Source organism: Marmota marmota, unplaced genomic scaffold (assembly GCF_001458135.2).
Source record: "Marmota marmota marmota unplaced genomic scaffold, marMar, whole genome shotgun sequence".
NCBI classification, from domain to species: Eukaryota; Metazoa; Chordata; class Mammalia; order Rodentia; family Sciuridae; genus Marmota; species Marmota marmota.
Window position 1 is genome coordinate 4,101,558 of NW_026000026.1, and position 21,967 is coordinate 4,123,524.

Consider the following 21,967-nt stretch of genomic DNA (forward strand, 5'->3'; position numbering starts at 1 on the left):
TTGGTACTGGAGATCAAACCCAGAGGCATGCTTTCCCACTGAACCACATCCCATCCATTTTTATTTTTTTAGACAGGGTCATGCTGAGTTACTTAGGGCCTTGCTAAATATTGAAGGTAGCTTCAAACTTGTGATCCTCCTGTCTCAGCCTCCCAGGTTGCTGGGACATTAGGCATGTTAGGCCAGTGTTTGTCTTTTTGGGCCTGATTTTAATTCACTTAGCATAACGTCTTCAGAGTTCCTTCATGTTGTAGCTCATGTCAGAATTTCCTTCTTTTTAAGGCTGAGTAATATTTCTATTGTGTATATACCACATTTTGTTTATACATCTATCAGTCAAAGGACATTTGAACTGTTTCTACCTTTTGGCTAATGCTGCTATGAACATGAATATACAAATATCTCTTCCAGACCTTGCATTTTAATTCTTTTGAGTATATACCTGGAAGTTGAGTTGTTGGATTATATGGTAATTCTATTTGTGTGTGTGTGTGTGTGTGTGTGTGTGTGTGATCAAACCCAGAACCACACATGCCAAGCATGCACTGTACCATGGAACTATACAGCCAGTCCAGTAATGCTGTTTTTAACCTCATAGTAACCACCACATTGCTTTCCCCAGTGGTAATCCATTTTATATTCCCACCAGCTGTGCACAAGGGTTCCAGTGTCCCCACACCCCCACCCACACTTGATATTTTCTGGTTTTTTTTTTTTTTTCAATAGTAGTCATCCTAATGAGTATGAGTTTCCACTCTTTTGTTGCTTCTTATACTTTGTGCTTTTGTTCTTTAGGTTTTTTGAGGTATATTTTATTTTATATACAGTAAAATTCACCTTTTTTAATATACCATTCTATAATTTTAAACAAATGTGTATTATTGTATAGCCACAACAATCAATAGAGAGAATGTTTTCATAACACCACTAAGTTCCTTCAAGTCATCTCTGTGTAGTTAACCTCTCCTCCCACGCCCAGCCTGGAAGCAAATGATGTGTTTTTCAGTCCCTGAAACATTTGCCTTTTTCAGAAAATCATATAGTCATGCAGTATGTAGCCTTTTGAACTGGGATTTCTTTCTTTCTTTCTTTCTTTCTTTCTTTCTTTCTTTCTTTCTTTCTTTCTTTCTTTCTTTCTTTCTTTCTTTCTTTCCTTCCTTCCTTCCTTCCTTCCTTCCTTCCTTCCTTCCTTCTTTCCTTCTTTCTTTTCTTTTCTTCTCTTCTCTTTTCTTTTCTTTCTTTTCTTTCTCCAGTACCAGGGATTGAACCCAAGGGTCCTTAACCACTGAGCCAAGTCTCCAGCCCTTTTGAGACAGGATTTCAATAGATTGCTTACAGGCCTTTCAAAATTGCTGAAGCTGGCTTTGAACCTCTGATCCTCTTGAGCTGCTGGGATTTCAAGTGTCCACTGGGATTACTTTTATTTGAGGTTCACACTTTGTTGAATATTAGTTATTTGTCTCCTCTTCTTATCGTAGTATTTCATTCTATAAATATATTTAATCATTAAAGGATATCTGGGCTAGTTTCTCATATTCAATGACTATAAATAAAGTTAATAAACCCATTTGTGCACAGGTTTTTGAGGGAGTACAGGTTTTTACTTCACTTGGATACCTGCTAGAAATGGGATTACTGAGTCATATGGTAATTGTATGTTTAACTTTCTAAGAAACTGCCAAACCATCTTCTGAAGGAGCTACACTAGTTTGTATTCCCACTAGCAATGTATGAGAGGACTAGTTGTCCCATATCCTGGATACAATACACTTGGTATTGTTAGGTGATTAGATTTTACTAATAGATATGTAGTTGTATCTCACAGTATTGGTAATTTGCATTTTATCTAATGACTAATAGTGTTGAGCATCTATTCATGTGCTCATTTGAAAGTTGTCTTCTTTGATAAAGTATCTATTCTTTTGCTCTCATTTGTTTGTCCCATCACCAGAAAGATCTCTCTGTGCTACTCCTGCCCCTCAGCCCACTCCTAATCCCTAGAAACCGATGATAATTATCTCCATCTCTATAATTTCTTTCAATTTATTTTGTGAGCTGGGTGTGGTCGTGCATTCCTGTAATCCCAGTGTCTGGGAGGCTGAGGCGGGAGGAGTCTGAGTTCAAAGCCAGCCTTGGCAATTTAGCAAGGTCCTAACCAACTTAGTGAGACCTTACCTCTAAATAAAAAATAAAAAAGGGCTGGGGATATGGCTCAGTGGTTCATCACCCCTGAGTGCGATCCCTGGTACCCAAAACCAACAAAAAAATTATTTTGTGAATGGACTCATGTAGTATAGGACTTCTGAGGTGGTTTTTTTTTTTTTTTTGTTTCAGCACAGTGCTCTTGAAATCCAGGTTGCTGCATGTATTGATAGTTTATTCCCATTTACAAACTCAAAAAACATTATAGAATCACAGAAGGTTTCCAGAAAATATAGAAAGAGATGTCCTGAGTACCCTTCACTCATTTTCCTTCAGTCGTAACATCTTTCGTACCTTTTGTGCTATGTCCAAGCCATTTGACAATTCATGTGGCCACCATAATCAAGATGCAGAACTGTCCTGTTATTCCAAGGGTCCTTCACGCAGCTTACAGCCACAGCCAGTCCCTCCTTATCTCACTGCTAACCGCTGGCAGCCTCACTCTGTCTGTATAATTTTATCATGTCAAGAATATTATATGAGGGCTGGGGATGTGGCTCAAGCGGTAGCGCGCTCGCCTGGCATGCGAGCGGCCTGGGTTCGATCCTCAGCACCACATACAAACAAAGATGTTGTGTCCGCGGATAACTAAAAAAATAAATATTAAAATTCTCTCTCTCTCTCTCTCTCTTTTTTTAAAAAAAAGAATATTATATGAGTGACAGGGCTGTGGCTCAGTGGTAGAGCGCTTGCCTAGCATGCGTGAGGCACTGTTTTCTTTTCTTGTCCTACGGTGCAGTTAAAACTCCCAAAACTCCCGTACCACATAAATATAAACAAATAAAGTAAGGTATTGTGTCCATCTACAACTAAAAAATATTTTTTAAAAAAGAATATGAGTGGAATCATATAGTATATAACCTTTCAAGATTATTTTTTATTTAGAATAATGCCCTTTATATCCTCCAAGTTCTTAAGTGAATAAGTGATTTGCTCATTTTATTTCATTTTAAAGGAAAAAGACACCTTACTGCTTTTCTAGCAAAGAACGTGAACTTGTTCCTTTTTTTGCTGCTCCATGGTGTGGATGCACCATTTTGTTTTACCATTCACCTGTGGAGGAACATTTAGATCATTTCCAACTCAGGGCTATTACAAATAAAGCTGCTGTAGACATTTACACACAAGGTTTTGTGTGAACAGAGTTTTCATTTTGACAGTTTTCATTTCTCTGAAATAAATGCCAAGTCGTGTGATTGCTGGATAATATGGTAAATGTATGTTTAGTTTTCCAAGAAACTGCCAAACTGTTTTCCAGGGTGACTATAATATCATTTGACATTCCCACCAGCAATTTATGAGTGATATAACTTCTCTACATCCTGACTTGCTTTTAGAATGGTCACTGTATTTTTTTTTATTTTAGCTGTCTACTAGGTATGTAGTAATATCTCATCATGGCTTTTTTTAAAGCTTTTTTTTATTGTAGGTAGACACAATACCTTTATTTTATTTATTTATTTTTATGTGGCACTGAGAATTGAACCCAGTGCCTTGTACATATGAAGTAAGTGCTCCACCACTGAGCACAACTCCAGCCCTCATCACGGCTTTAATTTGCATTTAGGGAAATGTTGACATGGAATATATTTGAATGTGTTTATTTGCCATCTCTGCATTCCCTTTGGTGAAATATCTGTTCATGTCTTTTGCTCATTTTCCAATTAGATTTTTGTTTGCTGTTTTTTTTTAACTATTTAGTTTTGAGAGTTTTTTTTATATTCCAAATATGAGTCCTTTGTAGGATATGTGATTTATAGATGTTTCTTCAAATTTGTATACCTTTTCTTTTCTTTTCTTGTCATACAGTGCAGTTAAAACTTCCAGTACTCTGTTGAATAAAAGTAGTGAGAGCAGATATTTTTGTCTTGTTTTTGAAATATAAATCTGAGTACACACATACACATACATACACATACACATGCATACATGTGCACATATATTTGGTACTGGGTATTGAACCCAGGGCACTTTACCATGAGCTACATCCCCTAGTCTTTTTTTACTTTTATTTTGAGATAGGGTCTTGCTAGTTGTTGAGGGGCTTGTTTATGCTGAGGCTGGCCTTGAACTTGGGATCCTCCTGTTTCAGCCTCCTAAGTTACTGGGGTTTCAGATGTGTACCACCATACCTGGCTTTGTTCTTGCTCTTAAGGTTAAACAATCTTTCACCATTAAGTATAATGTTAGCTTTGGGGTTTTTGCAGGTGGTCTTTATCAAGTTCAAATTCTCTATTCCTAGTTTCTTGAGTTTTTTAAAATATTTTTTTTAGTTGTAAATGGATACAATACCTTAATTTTATTTATTTTATTTTTATGTGGTGCTGAGGATTGAACCCATTGCCTCAAACATGCTAGGTGAGTGCAATATTCAACCAGGCTTGCATTCCTGAATAACTCCACTTCGTGTTATTTGTTTTATGTATTGCTGGACTCAGTTTGCTAATAGAGTAGTTCCCTCTCCACCCCTCTCCTTTCACTTTCTGTGGTTTCAGTTATCAATTTAAGCCTAAACTTAACTGTGTTACAAAATTATTAAATGGAAAATTCCAATATAAAAATATTAAATTATCGGTCATTCTGGTAGCATGAAGACCAGGTGCCGTCGGGTTCCATCTGCACAGAATGAATCATCCCTTTGTCCAGCATATTTACACTGTGTATGTTTTCTGTTCCTTAGTCACCTAGTAGCCATCTCATGTATCAATAAGATCAACTATCTTGGTATTGCTTGTGTTCAGGTAACTTATTTTACTTAATAATGGCCCCACAGCACAAGAGTTGTGATGCTGGCACCTTAGATCTGTCTATTTTGAGAAGAGAGAAGGGGGGAGAGAGAGAACAGATATACAACATTTATTGTAGCATATTATTGCCGCAGCCCGGCTGGCTGGGCAAAATAAGCGGAGGGTGACGAATAACTTGTGTACTTGATACAGCAGGAGTGGAAGCCGTTTATTGCAGGATAGGAGCAGTATTTATACATTCCACACAGCTTATCTAATTAGCATAAACTAGATACATCAGTCAACCAATAAGGAATCTCCACACTTAATGGCTCGCTTTTGTTACTTCTCAAACCACTCCCTCTGGCATTTTGCCAGGCACCATCCAGACTTGTTTACGAACTCTAACATTCCCCTGGCAAAATGCCAGGTGTTATTTTGACTTGTTTACAGACTCTAACATTTCCCCCTTTTGTTTAATTTAAATAACGACCATAGTGGTTTTTACAGAAACACCATAAATAACCTGCTACAAACAGAAAGGGAGGATACAAAATGCCACAATACCAAGCCAATTGATGGCTCCATGCAAGAAGCCCTTGGAAAAATTATACCAGCAATGACACTGTTAGCAAAGATACCGAGTTACAATTTGTTGTAGATTACAGTTTGTTGTCTCAGTCCAGGTAAAGCAGTGTCTCAATAGATTAACTCACAGTCCAGGTAAATCACAGTCCAGGTAAGTTCTGCAGGCAGCTAGCTTAAGCTGTAGCAGCAGAAACAGCACTAGCTCCGAAGTCTCGTCCGTTTCTCAGCCGAAGTCTCGTCCGGTTTTCAGCAACACTGGAAATTCTTCCACCTTGGTCTTTACCGGCACTGGGACGAAGGCAGGAACTCCGGATGGCTAAAGAAAATCCTGTAGCATTCTACTAAGAAAACAACCTTCTGAACAATTTAGTACATTATCTCAAGGTTTTTTACATTTGAAATAAGCCTTAATAGTGCTCATTACTCATTAGCTTCCAGGTGTGGGAGAACCATTGTAGCTTAGTTATTGGCATTGAAAATGACCAAACATCAGGGACACCAGTAGCGTCTTCTGCTGGCTGTAGTGCCTGGGCAGCCCCAGATGGCCCTGGGGAGTGTCCCGGACTCAAACTGCTACTGGGCACAGGGAGCAAGAGCCTGCGAGACTGTGCCTCCAGGTCAGGTCTAGATTTGGGCTCGCGGCAGTGGAAGAGCCAGCTCCCCGGCCAGGAGGCGGGGAAGGGCCAGTCGCCACTGCCTCTTGGAAAATCCTTGCTGCGCTGTGACCGGCTTGCACACTCGGCAGCCGCCTCTCCGCTTCACGCACCCTCCGGTAACGAAAAGTATTTAGTAATAGCCTTTTGCTGCAACTTTTTTCCTGATAATCCTTCTTCTTCTGAACTTTCTTTTTCTTTCTGACTAGAGTTCCTGGGCTCTTATCAACACATGCCCTAACTATTCTTGGTTCCACTGGGGTGCCTTCTTCCCTTAGTAATTTACTTCTCACCCCTTCCATATTTTCATCACAAAGACAATACAATACACTGAGACAAAACAAGACACAAACATACTGTATCAATCTTCTCCATTTTCTCGAAATGGCCATTTTTCCTCTCGCCCTATCTGTCTAGGGACGAGCAGATTTGCTCCCGTCCTATCTATGGATGGGCAGCTTTTTTTCGTCACTTACCCCCGAGTGTCCCGGGGCTCCCCGTAACGGGCCACCATCTGCCGCAGCCCGGCTGGCTGGGCAAAATAAGCGGAGGGTGACGAATAACTTGTGTACTTGATACAGCAGGAGTGGAAGCCGTTTATTGCAGGATAGGAGCAGTATTTATACATTCCACACAGCTTATCTAATTAGCATAAACTAGATACATCAGTCAACCAATAAGGAATCTCTACACTTAATGGCTCTCTTTTGTTACTTCTCAAACCACTCCCTCTGGCATTTTGCCAGGCACCATCCAGACTTGTTTATGAACTCTAACATTCCCCTGGCAAAATGCCAGGTGTTATTTTGACTTGTTTACAGACTCTAACATATTATATTTTATTAGTTATTGTTAATCTCTTATTGTGCCTAATTTATAAATTAAACTTTATCACTGGCATGTATGTATAGAAAAAATATAGTCTATATACAGTTTCAGGCATCCATTGGGGGGGTCTTGGAATACATCCTCCACAGATAAGAGGAGACTACTGTATTCTGTTGAAGATTTTTGTGGGCTATTTTTATGAGGGCTATGGGTCCCTGTTATATGGTACCTTTGAAATGGCATAGTTCTATATAAGAGTGGATTTAAATTAGTTATAAATGTATATTGCAGACTCTAGGACAACCATTTAAAATTTTTAAAAACAAGTGTAGTTGCAAGCTGAGAGAGAAAACAGAATTATGTAAAAAATGCTCAATTTTAGCTGGGTGAGGTGGTGGCACATGCCTTGTAATCCCAGTGACTTGGATCCCAAGTTCAAGGCCAGACTCAGCAATTTAGTGAATTGACTCAAAAATCAAATAAAACAGCTGGGTATTAACTCCCAGGTACATGCCCCTGGGTTCAATCCCCAGTACTAAGAGGGGTAAAAGCTCAATTGAAACCAGAGAAAAAGGCAGAAAAGGGGGAAGGAAGAAAAAAGAACCAAAGAACAAGTGCAGCAAATAGAAAAGTTCCAAACCTGGTAAATATTAAGCCAGTTACATGAACAGCTCTATGCCCTGGAATTCCACAACCTGGATGACATGTATCTATAAAGTGTTTTGTTACATTTTATTTTGGAACTACCTTCAACTGGTTTGGTATCAAGGTAATACTGGCGGTTTCCTCATAAACCCTCATAAAAATAAGTTGAGAAGTGTCTCTCCTCTTCTGTTTTCTTTTTTTTTTTAAATATCTTGTTATGGCTTTAATTTTCATTCTTTTTTTTTTTTTTTAATATTTATTTATTTATTTTAGTTTTCGGCGGACACAACATCTTTGTTTGTATGTGGTGCTGAGGATCGAACCCGGGCCGCATGCATGCCAGGCGAGCACGCTACCGCTTGAGCCACATCCCCAGTCCCTCTCCTCTTCTGTTTTCTGAAAGATATTGTATAGAGCAGCCTAGCTATACCAGTTAAAAGATCAGGATTGTTAGAGAATATTAAAGAAAAAAAAAACAAGACCCAACTAACTATATGTTACCTAAAAAGCCTACTTTAAACACTAATCATAAGAAACCTGGAGTGATTATATTAATCTCAGAGAAAGCAGACTTAAATAAATTTTTTTTAGTTGTATATGGACACAATACCTTTATTTTACTTATTTATTTTTATGTGCTGCTGAGGATGGAACCTAGTGCCTCACACATGCTAGGTAAGGGTGCTACCACTGAGCTACAACCACAGCCCTGCAAAGCAGACTTTAGAACAAGGAACATCAGTAGGGATAAAGTCATTAAATGATAATAAAGGGATCCATTCTCTTAGAAGACATAACAATCTTCCATGCATAAGCCCTTATCAATAGAGTGCCAAAATGTATGAGGCAAAAGTTGGTAGAGTTCCAGGGGAGATAGAGAAATCCTACTCTAGTGGGAGACTTCAACAACCTTCTTTATAACTAACTGATAAATCAAACAGGCAGAAAATCAGTAAGAATATAGATGCCTGATGCTACCATCAATCAACTTGATCTAACAGGCATTTGTAGAGTAATTTAACCAATAATAGCAGAATATACATTCTTGTCAAGCTCACCTGGAACATTCTAGAGAACATATTCTGGACCATAAAATATACCGGAACAAATGTGAAAGAATAGAAATCATACAATGTATGTTCTCAAGTCACAATGGAATCAAACTAAAAACCAAGATATTTGTAGATTAAACACCACACCACTAAATTATACATAGATCAAAGAAGAAATTGCAAGAGATATTTTTAAATATTTTAAACTAAATGCAAATGACACTATAGTTTATCCAATATGTGGGATGCAGAATAAACTATGCTCAGAGGAAATTTGGTATTAAATGCATATATGTTAGAAAAGAAGAAAGATCTAAAACTGATCTGAGCTTTCAATCTTCTGAGATTAAAAAAATAAGAACAATTTAAGGCCTAAAGAAAGAAAAAGAGGGGCTGGGGATGTGGCTCAAGCGGTAGCGTGCTCGCCTGGCATGAGTGCGGCCCGGGTTCGATCCTCAGCACCACATACAAACAAAGATGTTGTATCCGCCGAAAACTAAAAAGTAAATATTTTAAAAAATTCTCTCTCTCTCTCTCTCTCTCTGTCTCTCACTCTCTCAAAGAAAAAGAAAATAAAGAATTAAAAAGTAGAGGACTGGCTGGATGGCCCACGCCTGTAATCCAGCGGCTCCAGAGGCTGAGGCAGGGAGGATCTCAAGTTCAAAGCCAACTTTAGCAATGGTGAGGCACTAAGCAACTCAGTGAGACCCTGTCTCTAAACAAAATACAAAATAGTGCTGTGGATGTGACTCAGTGGTTGAGTGCCCTGGATTTGAACTTTGCTAGGAAGCTCTTTCTTACTTTGCCGTCTTGCTATTGGGGAGGAATTTTCTAACCCACGAAGCTCTCTCATGTTTAACAGTCCTTCCTTTTAATTCACAGCTTCTCAACCTCAGCACTGTGGACATCTTTGTGTGTGTACAGTGGGGACGGGTGGTTGTTTGAGAGGGGCTCCTCTGTGCATGGTGGGATGTTCAGTAGCATCCCTGGCCTCTACTAATTAGATGGCAGTAGCAACCTCCCCAGCTTTGACAACTAAAACTGTCTCCAGACATTGCCAGCTCTCCCCTGGGATAGTTCTGTCTTCTGAAAATTGTTGCTTTAGTTTCTCTCTCCATCTGCACTTTACTATAAGCAGCAAGAAACCAGGTGGTTCCTTCCATGCTTTGCTAGGAAATATCCTTATCTAGATCACCCATGCGTTAGCACATTTTGTGTTTTCCATTTTACTGCAGGTAACAGGATTGCTAAACTTTGTGCTTCAACATAGTTTCCTATAGTATTTACCTGGCTTTTCTGCCTGTCCCCACTGTAATTGTATCAAAGGCCGAGGCTTGTGTTTACAGCTTCTTCCAAGCACTTGATGCTCACTGTATTATTCTGAAAGACCACTCTCCGGTTCCTGTGCCACGACACATTTTAGAGTACTGGGACTAGCAACACCCAACTCCAGTACCAACATCTCTATGTTGTCAATTGCTGCATAACAAATGAACCCAAATTTAGCAGGTTAAAAGAACCTGCTTTTTTGTATCTCAAAGTGTTTGAGCATCAGGTATCCAGAAGCGGTTTATCTGAGTAGTGGCTCTGCCTCCAGTCTCTCTCAGGTTTCAGTCAAGCTAACTTGCCAGGGTTGCGGTCATCTCAAGGTTCTTATGGTGACTGTTTTTAGAGTCACTCCTGGATGATGGCAAGCCTTAATTTGTCACTGGCTGGTGACTAGAAGCTTCTGTTCCTTGCCCTGTGGGCCTCTATAGGGTTGCTGACAGTAGAGCAGCTTGCTTGCCTTAGAGTGAGTGTCAAGCAATAAAGTGCGCACCTGAGACAGAGGCTGTGCTTTTTAAAGCCTGGATTTTAGAGGTAACATACCATTAATTCTGCCATACTGGTTGGTTACCCAGCATAACCATGATACAGTAAAGGACTGCAGAGGGAATGAACACTGAGAAGTGTTTGGGGGGCTAACTGCTGCATTTTAGTTTTATTCAATTCAAGATATTTTTTTTCTAATTTCCCTCTGGACTTTGTCTGATTCGTGTTTTCTTTCTTTCTTTCTTCTTCTTCTTCTTCTTTTGGTGCCAGGGATTGAACCCAGGGGTGCTTAACCACTGAACCACATCCCCAGCTCTTTTTTCTTTTTATTTTATTTTATTTGAGACAGAATCTTGCTAAGTTGCTGAGACTGGCTTTGAACTTGCCATCCTCTTACCTCAACCTCCTGAGTCACCAGTATTACAGGTAGGTGCCACCAGGCCAGGCTGACTCATGTTTTATTTCTAAGGAATAGGGGTATTTTTCAGATATCTTTGTTATTATTTTTATTTTAACTCTGCTTAATTCTTCTAAATTTGTTGAGGGTTGTTTTTATGTCTCAGAATATGATAGATATCATTAAATGTGAATATGCAGTTGAAATGAAGAATTATTCTGCTATTGTTGGGCAAGGTGTTATGAAAATGTAAATCAGGACAAGTTAGTGATGCTGTTAAGGTTTTCTTCTTTTAGACTGCTTGTTTTATTGATTACTGAGAGAAAAGTGTTGCATTCTCTAAGCATTGAATTCTCTGGATTTTTCTATTTCTTTTTTCAAGTCTAGTGGTTTTTACTTTGTCTTTTTGAAGCTCTTTTATTAGGTGTGTATGTACTTATGATTATTAAGATTTCTTGGTGAACTGAACATTTATCTTTTTATAATTTCCTTCTTCATCCTGGAAATATTCCTTCTTCTGACACCTACTTTGTCTGATATTAATATTGTGACTCTGAACTTGTCTGATATTAACATTGCCACCTGTAATACCAGTGACTTGGGAGGTGGAGATAGGAGGATGGCAAGTTCAAGACTAATCTTAGCAAATCAGTCAGGGCCCTAAGCAACTTAGCAAGCCCCTGTCTCAAAATAAAAAATAAATTTAAAAAGGGCTGGGGATTTTGCTCAGTGGTAAAGCACACCTGGCCTAAATCCTGAGTACCCCTGCTCCCCAAAATCACAAATCATATATATATAGCCACTCCANTAAAAAAAAAAAAAAAAAAGTAGTGCAAACTGGGTGTGGTGGTGCACCCCTATAGTCCTGGATACTTGGGAGGCTGAGAAAGAAGGATCACTCCGCGCCTGGGGAACAGAGTGAGAACCTGTCACTAAATAAATAAAGTAGAACATAAATCAATGAAATTAAAAACAGGATGACAATGGAGAAAATCAGAGAAAATCAGTGAAACCAAAAATTGATTATTTGAAAGATAAATAAAATTAACAGACCTTTAGCCAGGGTAACCAAGAAAAAAAGAAAGAAATCACAATCTATTATTAATATTAGAAATGAAAGAAGAGTCATTATAACTGATCCCATGGACAATCAATAGGATAATAAAGGAATATTTTGGACAATTATATGTTCTCAAATTTGACAACTTAGATGATATGTGTCTATTGTGTTTCATTATATATATTTTTTGGTACGGTCTTAACTGGTTTCGCTATCAAGGTAATACTGGTCTCATAAAACAAGTTAGGAGGTATTCCCTCCTCTTCTGTTTTCTGAAAGACATTGAATAGAGTTGTCATTAATTCTGCTATAAAAGTTGGAAAGAATTCTCTAGTGATACCGTCTAGGCCTGAAGATTTTTCTTTCAAGAGTTGTATGTTGCTGCATGTGGTGGTGCACACCTGTAATCCCAGCAACGCAGGAAGCTGAGGCAGGAGGATCACAAGTTCAAGGCTAGCCTCAGCAATTAAAGAGAGGCCCTAAGCAACTTAGCAAGACCCTGCCTCAAAATAAAAGCATAAAAAAGGGCTAGGAATGTAGCTCAGTAGTAAAGTGCCCCTGGGTTCAATCCCCAGGATACTCTCCACCAAAAAGAACTAATTTTTTAAAAAAGACTTGTTTGGGATTTTTAAAACTATAAATTTCATTTTTTTCATAGTCATGGGGCTACTTAAACTACCTGTTTCATACTGGGTGAGTTTGGGGAATTCGTGCTTTTCAAGGAATTGGGCCTTTTCAACAAAATTGTCAAATTGACGTGTATAGAGCTGTTCCTAATCATCCTTTTTTGTCTTTTAACATCTGGGGGAGTCTGTAGGATATACTGTTTCATTCCTGATATTCATAATTGGGGTCTTCTCTCCTTGTTCTTTGTCAATCTTTTTTTTTTTGGGGGGGGGGTGTTTTATAAATGATCCAGTCCAGAACCAGAAATCTTCTTTTAACTTTTAATCCCTTTATCCCTATTTATTATCCCTTTCTGATAATAAACCTTTTAAAAATGTGTGGATCACTTTGGGTATTATTGAACCTCACTGACTTACACTAACTTGAGACCAGCCTTGCTCCACCTTAGGTTTCTGCTGAGATGGCCAAGTGACAACAAACGCCTTCAGGCTTCCTAAGGATCCCTGTTGTTCAATTCAGAGGGTCTGTGGGGTGTCCTTCAAATTTGTTGGAGCTCTTTATCTGACTGAGTCTTACTCTGGGGCACTGCCTTAAATCTCTCTGAGATGTTAACAAAAGATTTGATTGTTATATTCCCAACAGGGTTTCCCGGCAGTGCCCTGGATTTGAACTTTGCTAGGAAGCTCTTTCTTACTTTGCCGTCTTGCTATTGGGGAGGAATTTTCTAACCCACGAAGCTCTCTCATGTTTAACAGTCCTTCCTTTTAATTCACAGCTTCTCAACCTCAGCACTGTGGACATCTTTGTGTGTGTACAGTGGGGACGGGTGGTTGTTTGAGAGGGGCTCCTCTGTGCATGGTGGGATGTTCAGTAGCATCCCTGGCCTCTACTAATTAGATGGCAGTAGCAACCTCCCCAGCTTTGACAACTAAAACTGTCTCCAGACATTGCCAGCTCTCCCCTGGGATAGTTCTGTCTTCTGAAAATTGTTGCTTTAGTTTCTCTCTCCATCTGCACTTTACTATAAGCAGCAAGAAACCAGGTGGTTCCTTCCATGCTTTGCTAGGAAATATCCTTATCTAGATCACCCATGCGTTAGCACATTTTGTGTTTTCCATTTTACTGCAGGTAACAGGATTGCTAAACTTTGTGCTTCAACATAGTTTCCTATAGTATTTACCTGGCTTTTCTGCCTGTCCCCACTGTAATTGTATCAAAGGCCGAGGCTTGTGTTTACAGCTTCTTCCAAGCACTTGATGCTCACTGTATTATTCTGAAAGACCACTCTCCGGTTCCTGTGCCACGACACATTTTAGAGTACTGGGACTAGCAACACCCAACTCCAGTACCAACATCTCTATGTTGTCAATTGCTGCATAACAAATGAACCCAAATTTAGCAGGTTAAAAGAACCTGCTTTTTTGTATCTCAAAGTGTTTGAGCATCAGGTATCCAGAAGCGGTTTATCTGAGTAGTGGCTCTGCCTCCAGTCTCTCTCAGGTTTCAGTCAAGCTAACTTGCCAGGGTTGCGGTCATCTCAAGGTTCTTATGGTGACTGTTTTTAGAGTCACTCCTGGATGATGGCAAGCCTTAATTTGTCACTGGCTGGTGACTAGAAGCTTCTGTTCCTTGCCCTGTGGGCCTCTATAGGGTTGCTGACAGTAGAGCAGCTTGCTTGCCTTAGAGTGAGTGTCAAGCAATAAAGTGCGCACCTGAGACAGAGGCTGTGCTTTTTAAAGCCTGGATTTTAGAGGTAACATACCATTAATTCTGCCATACTGGTTGGTTACCCAGCATAACCATGATACAGTAAAGGACTGCAGAGGGAATGAACACTGAGAAGTGTTTGGGGGGCTAACTGCTGCATTTTAGTTTTATTCAATTCAAGATATTTTTTTTCTAATTTCCCTCTGGACTTTGTCTGATTCGTGTTTTCTTTCTTTCTTTCTTCTTCTTCTTCTTCTTTTGGTGCCAGGGATTGAACCCAGGGGTGCTTAACCACTGAACCACATCCCCAGCTCTTTTTTCTTTTTATTTTATTTTATTTGAGACAGAATCTTGCTAAGTTGCTGAGACTGGCTTTGAACTTGCCATCCTCTTACCTCAACCTCCTGAGTCACCAGTATTACAGGTAGGTGCCACCAGGCCAGGCTGACTCATGTTTTATTTCTAAGGAATAGGGGTATTTTTCAGATATCTTTGTTATTATTTTTATTTTAACTCTGCTTAATTCTTCTAAATTTGTTGAGGGTTGTTTTTATGTCTCAGAATATGATAGATATCATTAAATGTGAATATGCAGTTGAAATGAAGAATTATTCTGCTATTGTTGGGCAAGGTGTTATGAAAATGTAAATCAGGACAAGTTAGTGATGCTGTTAAGGTTTTCTTCTTTTAGACTGCTTGTTTTATTGATTACTGAGAGAAAAGTGTTGCATTCTCTAAGCATTGAATTCTCTGGATTTTTCTATTTCTTTTTTCAAGTCTAGTGGTTTTTACTTTGTCTTTTTGAAGCTCTTTTATTAGGTGTGTATGTACTTATGATTATTAAGATTTCTTGGTGAACTGAACATTTATCTTTTTATAATTTCCTTCTTCATCCTGGAAATATTCCTTCTTCTGACACCTACTTTGTCTGATATTAATATTGTGACTCTGAACTTGTCTGATATTAACATTGCCACCTGTAATACCAGTGACTTGGGAGGTGGAGATAGGAGGATGGCAAGTTCAAGACTAATCTTAGCAAATCAGTCAGGGCCCTAAGCAACTTAGCAAGCCCCTGTCTCAAAATAAAAAATAAATTTAAAAAGGGCTGGGGATTTTGCTCAGTGGTAAAGCACACCTGGCCTAAATCCTGAGTACCCCTGCTCCCCAAAATCACAAATCATATATATATAGCCACTCCAACTGCTTTGACTATATTGGTATGGTTTATCTTATTCCGTCCATGTACTTTTTTTGTAGTATTGGGAATTGAACCTAGGGCCTCATGTATGCCAGGAAAGTGTTCTTGCCTGAATCACATCCCAAGCCCTTCACCCGTTTACTTTTTTTAAAAAATATATATTTTTTAGTTGTTGATGGGCCTTTATTTTTTTTTCTTAATTTATATGCAGGGCTGAGAATCGAACTTGGTGCCTCACACATGCTAGGTAAGCGCTCTACCATGAGCCACAACCCCAGGCCCACCCATCCATTTACTTTCTTCTTTTTTTTTTTTTTAATATATTTATTTTATTTTTATGTGGTGCTGAGAATCAAACCCAGCACCCCGCGCATGCCAGGCAAGCGTGCTACCGCTTGAGCCACATCCTCAGCCCCCCATCCATTTACTTTCATCTCATATATATTTCTTTATGTGTAAAGTGCTCTTATAAACAGCATATTATTGCCTCTTATTTTTTTCCCAATCTAATTTCTTCTAATTGGTTGTCTTTTTATTAATACACTTGGATTAAAATTCAAGTCCATCTTGCTATTTGTTTTTATCTTTTCATTCTGTGCTTTTTTCCTTTTTACTTTCTTTACCAAATTTGGGTTGATTGATTATATTTTGTCATTGCATTGAGGCAGTTTATTATTCATAGCACAACAGACAACTTGAACATCAGAATACTTGCATGGGTTCCCCTGGCCCCGCGTGCCTCAGGTGGTGCAGTGGGTGCAGATGTGTGGCACATACACATGGTACACAGGTGGGGGAGTGCTATAGCTCAAGAACTTGCTGTTTCTTGCCAAGTCATAAGCAAGCCTTCCTTGGTCTAGGAAAGACATTCTCATCTCACAAAATTTCCAGCTGTATTATACAATTTTGAGCAAGGACCCAGGTGAAAAAGATGACCTTGGCATCTCAACAGATTCAGCTAGGCACACTGAACACAAGAGGCCCAGGTAGAATGCCTCCCAACATTTATTATTATGTAATATTTATTTATATAATTACTTACTTTTTCACAGTCATTAATTTTTTTGAAATAAATTTTATTGTGTACATACTTAAGGTATACAACCTGTAGATAGTAAAATGGTTACTATTGTGAAGCAATTAACATGTCTATCACTCACATGGTTATACATTTTAACATTTTTATGATTTTATGTTATCTGTTCATCATTGGCTTATTACTTAATACTTTAAAAAATTTTAGTGGTCACCTTTGCATTTATTATATATACCTATATATATGTACATATGTATAACATACAAATTTTTTTTAGACAGATTCTTACTTAGTTGGTGAGGCTGGCCTCAAACTTGAGAGTCTCCTGCCTCAGCCTTATAAGTCACTGAGATTGCAGGAGAATGCCACTGTACCCAGCTATAATATATATATCTTTAATCAGTTTATTTTCCAATAATATTATACTACTTCTTATGTAAGATAAAGGCTCTTCAATAGCATATTTCCAATTCTCAAACCTATCATTTTTATATTGTTTTTGCCATACATTTTACTTTTACAATATATGTGCTATAAACCCACAATGCCTTGCTATTTTTTTTAAATTTTTTTTAGTTCTACATGGACACAATATTTTTATTTTGTTTACTGATTTTTATGTGGTGCTGAGGATCCAACCCAGTGCCTCACATGTGTGAGGCAAACGCTCTGCCACTGAGCCAGAACCCCAGCCCATGCCTTGTTACTCTTGCTTAAGACAAGCAATTATCTTTTAAGGTGATTAAAAAAAAGAAAAGGGGCTGGGGATGTGGCTCAAGCGGTAGCGCGCTCGCCTGGCATGGGTGCGGCCCGGGTTCGATCCTCAGCACCACATACAAACAAAGATGTTGTGTCCGCCGATAACTAAATATTAAAATTCTCTCTCTCTCTCTCTCTCTCTCTCTTTAAAAAAAAAAAGAAAAATATCTCTTATATTTACCTTTATCTACTCATTTACGAGGACCTTCACTTCTTTATTTAGATTCAGGTTACTCTCTGATACTTTATTCCTTCTACAGAACTTCCTTTACCATTGCTTCGAATGCTAATTTGCTGGCAATTAATTTTCTGTTATTGTTTACCAGAAAAAGTGTATCTCCTTAAAATTTTTCACTTGGCTATGAGCCAAAGCTCAGGAGTATGTGCCCTTTGTCTCTATAGTGGTCCCTGACTGTCTTGTTGGTATTTACTCTTTTTTGGATTCCTTGAGTTTCTCAGCTCTGTGGTTTAATATCTTTCGTTATTTTTGGAAAATTCCTGGTTATTATATCTACATATATATTTTTTTCTCTGTCTCTTCTTCTGGAATCAGAATTACTTACATTTTAGCTCTTAGAGTTAGTTCTGGTTTGGTTTCACTTTTCTCTTTCTGTTTCAGCTTCAGTCTTATGATTTGATCTGTCTTTAAGTTCACCAGTTCTTTCCTTAGCTGTGTTGAGTTTACTGACCAGTCTGTCAAAAGTGTCCTTCAAACCTCTGGGGTATATGGGTTTATTTCTAGCATTGCTGTATGACTCTTCCCCCCACCCCCTTAGTACTAAGGATTGAACCTAGGGGCACTTTACAACTAAGCTACATCCCCAACCCTTTTTATTTGAGTGAGGATCTCTCTAAGAGGCTTAGGGCCTCACTAATTTGCTGGGACTGACCTGGAACCTGTGATCCTCCTGCCTCAGCCTCCTAAGCCACTGGGATTACGGGCATGTGCCACCATGCCCAGCCACACGACTCCTTTTTATAGTTTCCATATCTCTGTTAAAATTCCTCTTCTGTTCATTTGTGTTATCTACATTTTCATGTTAGGTAGATATCATCTTACATTCTGTCAGGTAACTACAATATCTGGGTTTTGCATCTGGTCCTGCTGATTGCTTTGTCTCTTGATAGAAGGGTTTTGTTTTGTAGTTGTAGATGGACAGCATGCCTTTATTTTGATTTGTTTATTTTTATGTGGTGCTAAGAATCAAACCCAGTGCCTCACACGTGCTAGGCAAGCACTCCACCACTCAGCCACAGCCACAGCCCAAGGTTTTTTGGTTTTTAATGTGTATGTGTGTAGTGATTTTTTTTTTACTGATTTCTGGACATACAGTACATAGAACAGTAAAAACTGAATACAGTTGAGTATAGCATTATTTATGCCTGGAAATTGTCCTGTCTCTTCTGTTGGGCCATTAGTGTGAGGAATTGAGTCAGTCTTGTGAGGAGTTGAATTAAGTTTGGGTTTTGTTGTTTCTCTCATTATTTCATTGTCTGCAATTCCCATGGGTTTTTTGCTTTCAAGTTAGCCGCAATGGGCTAACTGGGCATTTAGCAATTCAGTGAAAATGTTAGTGAACTCTTCTTGCCCTCCTGCATAGAGACTTCAACTCCTGCTTTACAAGGATCCAGTGCCTATATCCCATCTCTTCTTGGAGGCTCCTGTTCCCGCTTTGAAATTCAGGTTAATTGTTCACTCTGCAACCTCAACTCTGATGGTTTTGACAGCAGTTATGATTTTGTAGATTACTCAACACTCCTTAACAATTGTTATTAGTGTGTTAACAATGCTCTTCCCAGCTTTCTGCATCCTGGATGGGAGCCAGAGTATCAAGCCATCTACTCTTCTGCTCTTTTCAACTCCTTTGGCCACCAGCTCCTGGCCTGCTGCCTGGGTCTTTCTCTTGAGAGATGCACTTCCAGCTTAGCAGCCTGAATTATTTTCAGCTTGGATACCCCCTGCCTCTGACTACTCTTGTGGCAAACAACTGACAAAGAGAAGGAGCGGAGGTTCCTGATCTTTCATCATCTTGAGTTCAAAATAATCCATGGAGTCCTGTTCCCAGGGGGAACATGGGAAAGGTGACTTTGGGAGCTGAGCTCCATCTACTGTATTCCTGGCTTGATTCCATTCTTCTGTGCTAGAAAATGGACCACATATCTCTTCATCTATCCATTAATGAGAAATAGGAATCAAAGTTATTAAAATATTTCTTGGAAGATAAAAATTACAGCAGGGTAAAAAAGAAATAGTCTAGGCTAGTGGTTACAAGCAGTCTCTGGGTTGAAATTCCAGCTCCATCGAGCTGTAGGACCCTGAACATGCTCCTTTACCTCCCTGTATCTCAGTTTCTGTACTGGTAAAGTAACGATAGCAATTATCTCATAGGAGTGTTAAGAGACTTAATATACGTAAGCACTTATAATAGAAGTAACTGGCACATAATAAGCTCTGTAGCAGTGCTGGTTAGGACTCCCTTTCTATAATTTCAGAAATTGGTGGCACAGCGCAGTTCCTCTCAAAACAGCTAAGGTTCATTGAGTATCTCTGAAGCGTCCAAGTCCTGTACAATGCATTTTGTATGAATTATCTTATAAAAGGTAGGGTTTGATTATTCCTGGTTCATAAGAAAGAAAATCAAGGATCAGAGAAGTTAAATGCTTTCCCAGCTGGACAGAGACTGCAGTAGGTTTACAACCCAAAATGGATTGACTACAGTGGTGGAGCTCTTAACTACTTAATTTGTCACCTCCCACAACCTAATTTCCATTCTGGTAAACTAGTGGGAGAGCTGCTTGCTGTATTTATCTCACGGGGTTGTTTGGAGGTCCCAAAACATAATAGAAGAGACAGTAACTTAGTATTTGTAGCACGCTGTTCCCCTGACAGGAAAACCTGATATGGTTTTCCACACTTCTGTCCATCTCTTTACACATGCCCCTCTCCCTTTCTGTTGGTTGAACTCATTTCTTCAAGACTCCGTGCCTGGATTTTTGTCTAACAATGGAGGGAATTTGAGCTGAGGGTGGCACAACATCCTAGTGCTCTGAAGTGACAGTTGACTGTTGTGTGGGGAATGGAGTGTGACAGGGCCAAAGTGCACAGAAAAAATAGATAGAAGCTACTGTAGTGGAGGGCCAAGAGAGGGTGGTGGAAACGGAGAGGAATGGTTTATTGGAAAGTTACTTAGGAAAGAGATTCGACAGGAAATGGAGGTGCATTTTAATGTGGGCGGTGAGCGAGAGGGAGGTGCTAGTTTCTCTTGTTTGTTGAATGAATTATCGAGTGATTCCCCCAACCCAGAGTCATCTCGGACGGACATCTCACACACAGCCCGGGCACTGGCCGTTCCCCATCACAGCTCCGGAGCTCGGGCTACAAGGGAATGGGTGCGAACACAGTCTAGGTCCAGGAGCTGCTAGGTTGGAAACTGCTAGCACTCCTCTGAGCCGGGATGTGCTGCGAAGGGGGAAAGCATTTTTCCTCCGCCCGCAGTTTCCTCCTGGCACCTCCATTCCTGCCAAACCGGAGGTCCAGCAACCCCCTTAGCACCGAGGAGGTGTTGGCTCCTTGCCGGCGTCTAGGGGCGAGGCACAGCTGCACATCCCCTCCAGGCCTGATCCGCCCAATCCCTGGTCCACCCCACCCAATGCACTGGTAGCTGGGGCGGCGGCTCTGCCTTCTCCGGAAACCAGGAATCAGGGGCAACAGGGTGAATTCCCGGGTCAGGGGCTCGTCCCCTGCGACGCACCTGCCTCGCTGGGCTGCACGGGGTCAGTGCCCCTCCCCCCTTCTGCAGGTCCCCATCCTGCGTTCTTCAGCGTGCGCCGGCCGGACAAGTGCGCGCATAAGCGTGGCAAGTGCGGCCGAGGGTGCCGCGAGTTGGGGAACGGATGCGTGCGCGTAGTGGTTGCGTGGGCGCTGCCCGGGAGTCGGAGAGCACAAGATGCGTGGGCAGGGAGCCCGTGCGGGTGCCCGCAGCGGGTCTGCGTTGGGCGGGGGCGCCGCAAGTGCAGCGCAGCTGGCGCAGACCGTGCGCGGCGTCGGTGGCGAGGTGGTGCGCGGAGGAGTGCGGCTGGTAGGAGGGAGGAAGGATGCGTGCCGGTAACTTTTTGCCGGCCTTGCAAGTGCGAGTAGTCGCGCTCCACCGAGCTGCCGCCGGGCGAGCGCAGAGCGAGTGTGCCCGCCGCTGCCCCTCCCCCACTTCCGCCTCCTGCCTCTTCCTCGTTCCCGGCTCCCAGGGCTGTCGGTCCCGGGGGCAGACCCGGAGGCGCAGCCCCACCCCGGCCGGCGCGGCTCGCTCCCACGCCCCGCCGCCGCCGCCGCCTAGCTGGAGCCGGACAGACTGAGTCAGCGGGGGCGCCGGGCGCTGCAGGTAGGGGCTCCGGCGACGGTGGGCGCAGGTGACTCCAGGGACAACGGAGGGGACCCGAGCACCAGTGGAAGTGCCAGGGGTGGGTAGCGCCCTCTTTTGACCCCTCCCTTCCCCCCGCGGACGCGGCGTGTCCCTTTTTGGGGAATTCTTCTTCTGCTTACTCTAGTGCGGGTGGGGCTGAGACAGAGAGGGAGTTCTCCATTTCACTGCTCCTGCCTGGTCCCCTGGCAGCCTCCTGCCCCAAATCTCTTCACTCTTTCCCCAGCACCTGTGGTCGCGTAAACAACTCCCTTGCTCC

General features: G+C 40.9%; 1 protein-coding gene across 4 annotated transcripts in view; it reads left to right on the plus strand.

Moving 5' to 3' along the window:
• The window catches only part of Dbndd2 (dysbindin domain containing 2), a 39,766-nt gene that overhangs the window by 14,077 nt on the left and 3,722 nt on the right, over positions 1 to 21,967 (plus strand). Inside the window, exon 1 of one of the 4 annotated variants that reach the window (XM_048810731.1) lies at positions 20,942 to 21,067. The exons of 1 other annotated variant lie outside the window; for it this stretch is intronic. The gene's annotated coding sequence lies outside the window, so the exon portion shown is untranslated. Of the gene's footprint in view, positions 1 to 20,941; positions 21,068 to 21,306; positions 21,749 to 21,967 lie in introns of those variants that run through there. 2 more of the 4 variants (XM_015478870.2, XM_015478880.2) reach the window with 2 other exon arrangements.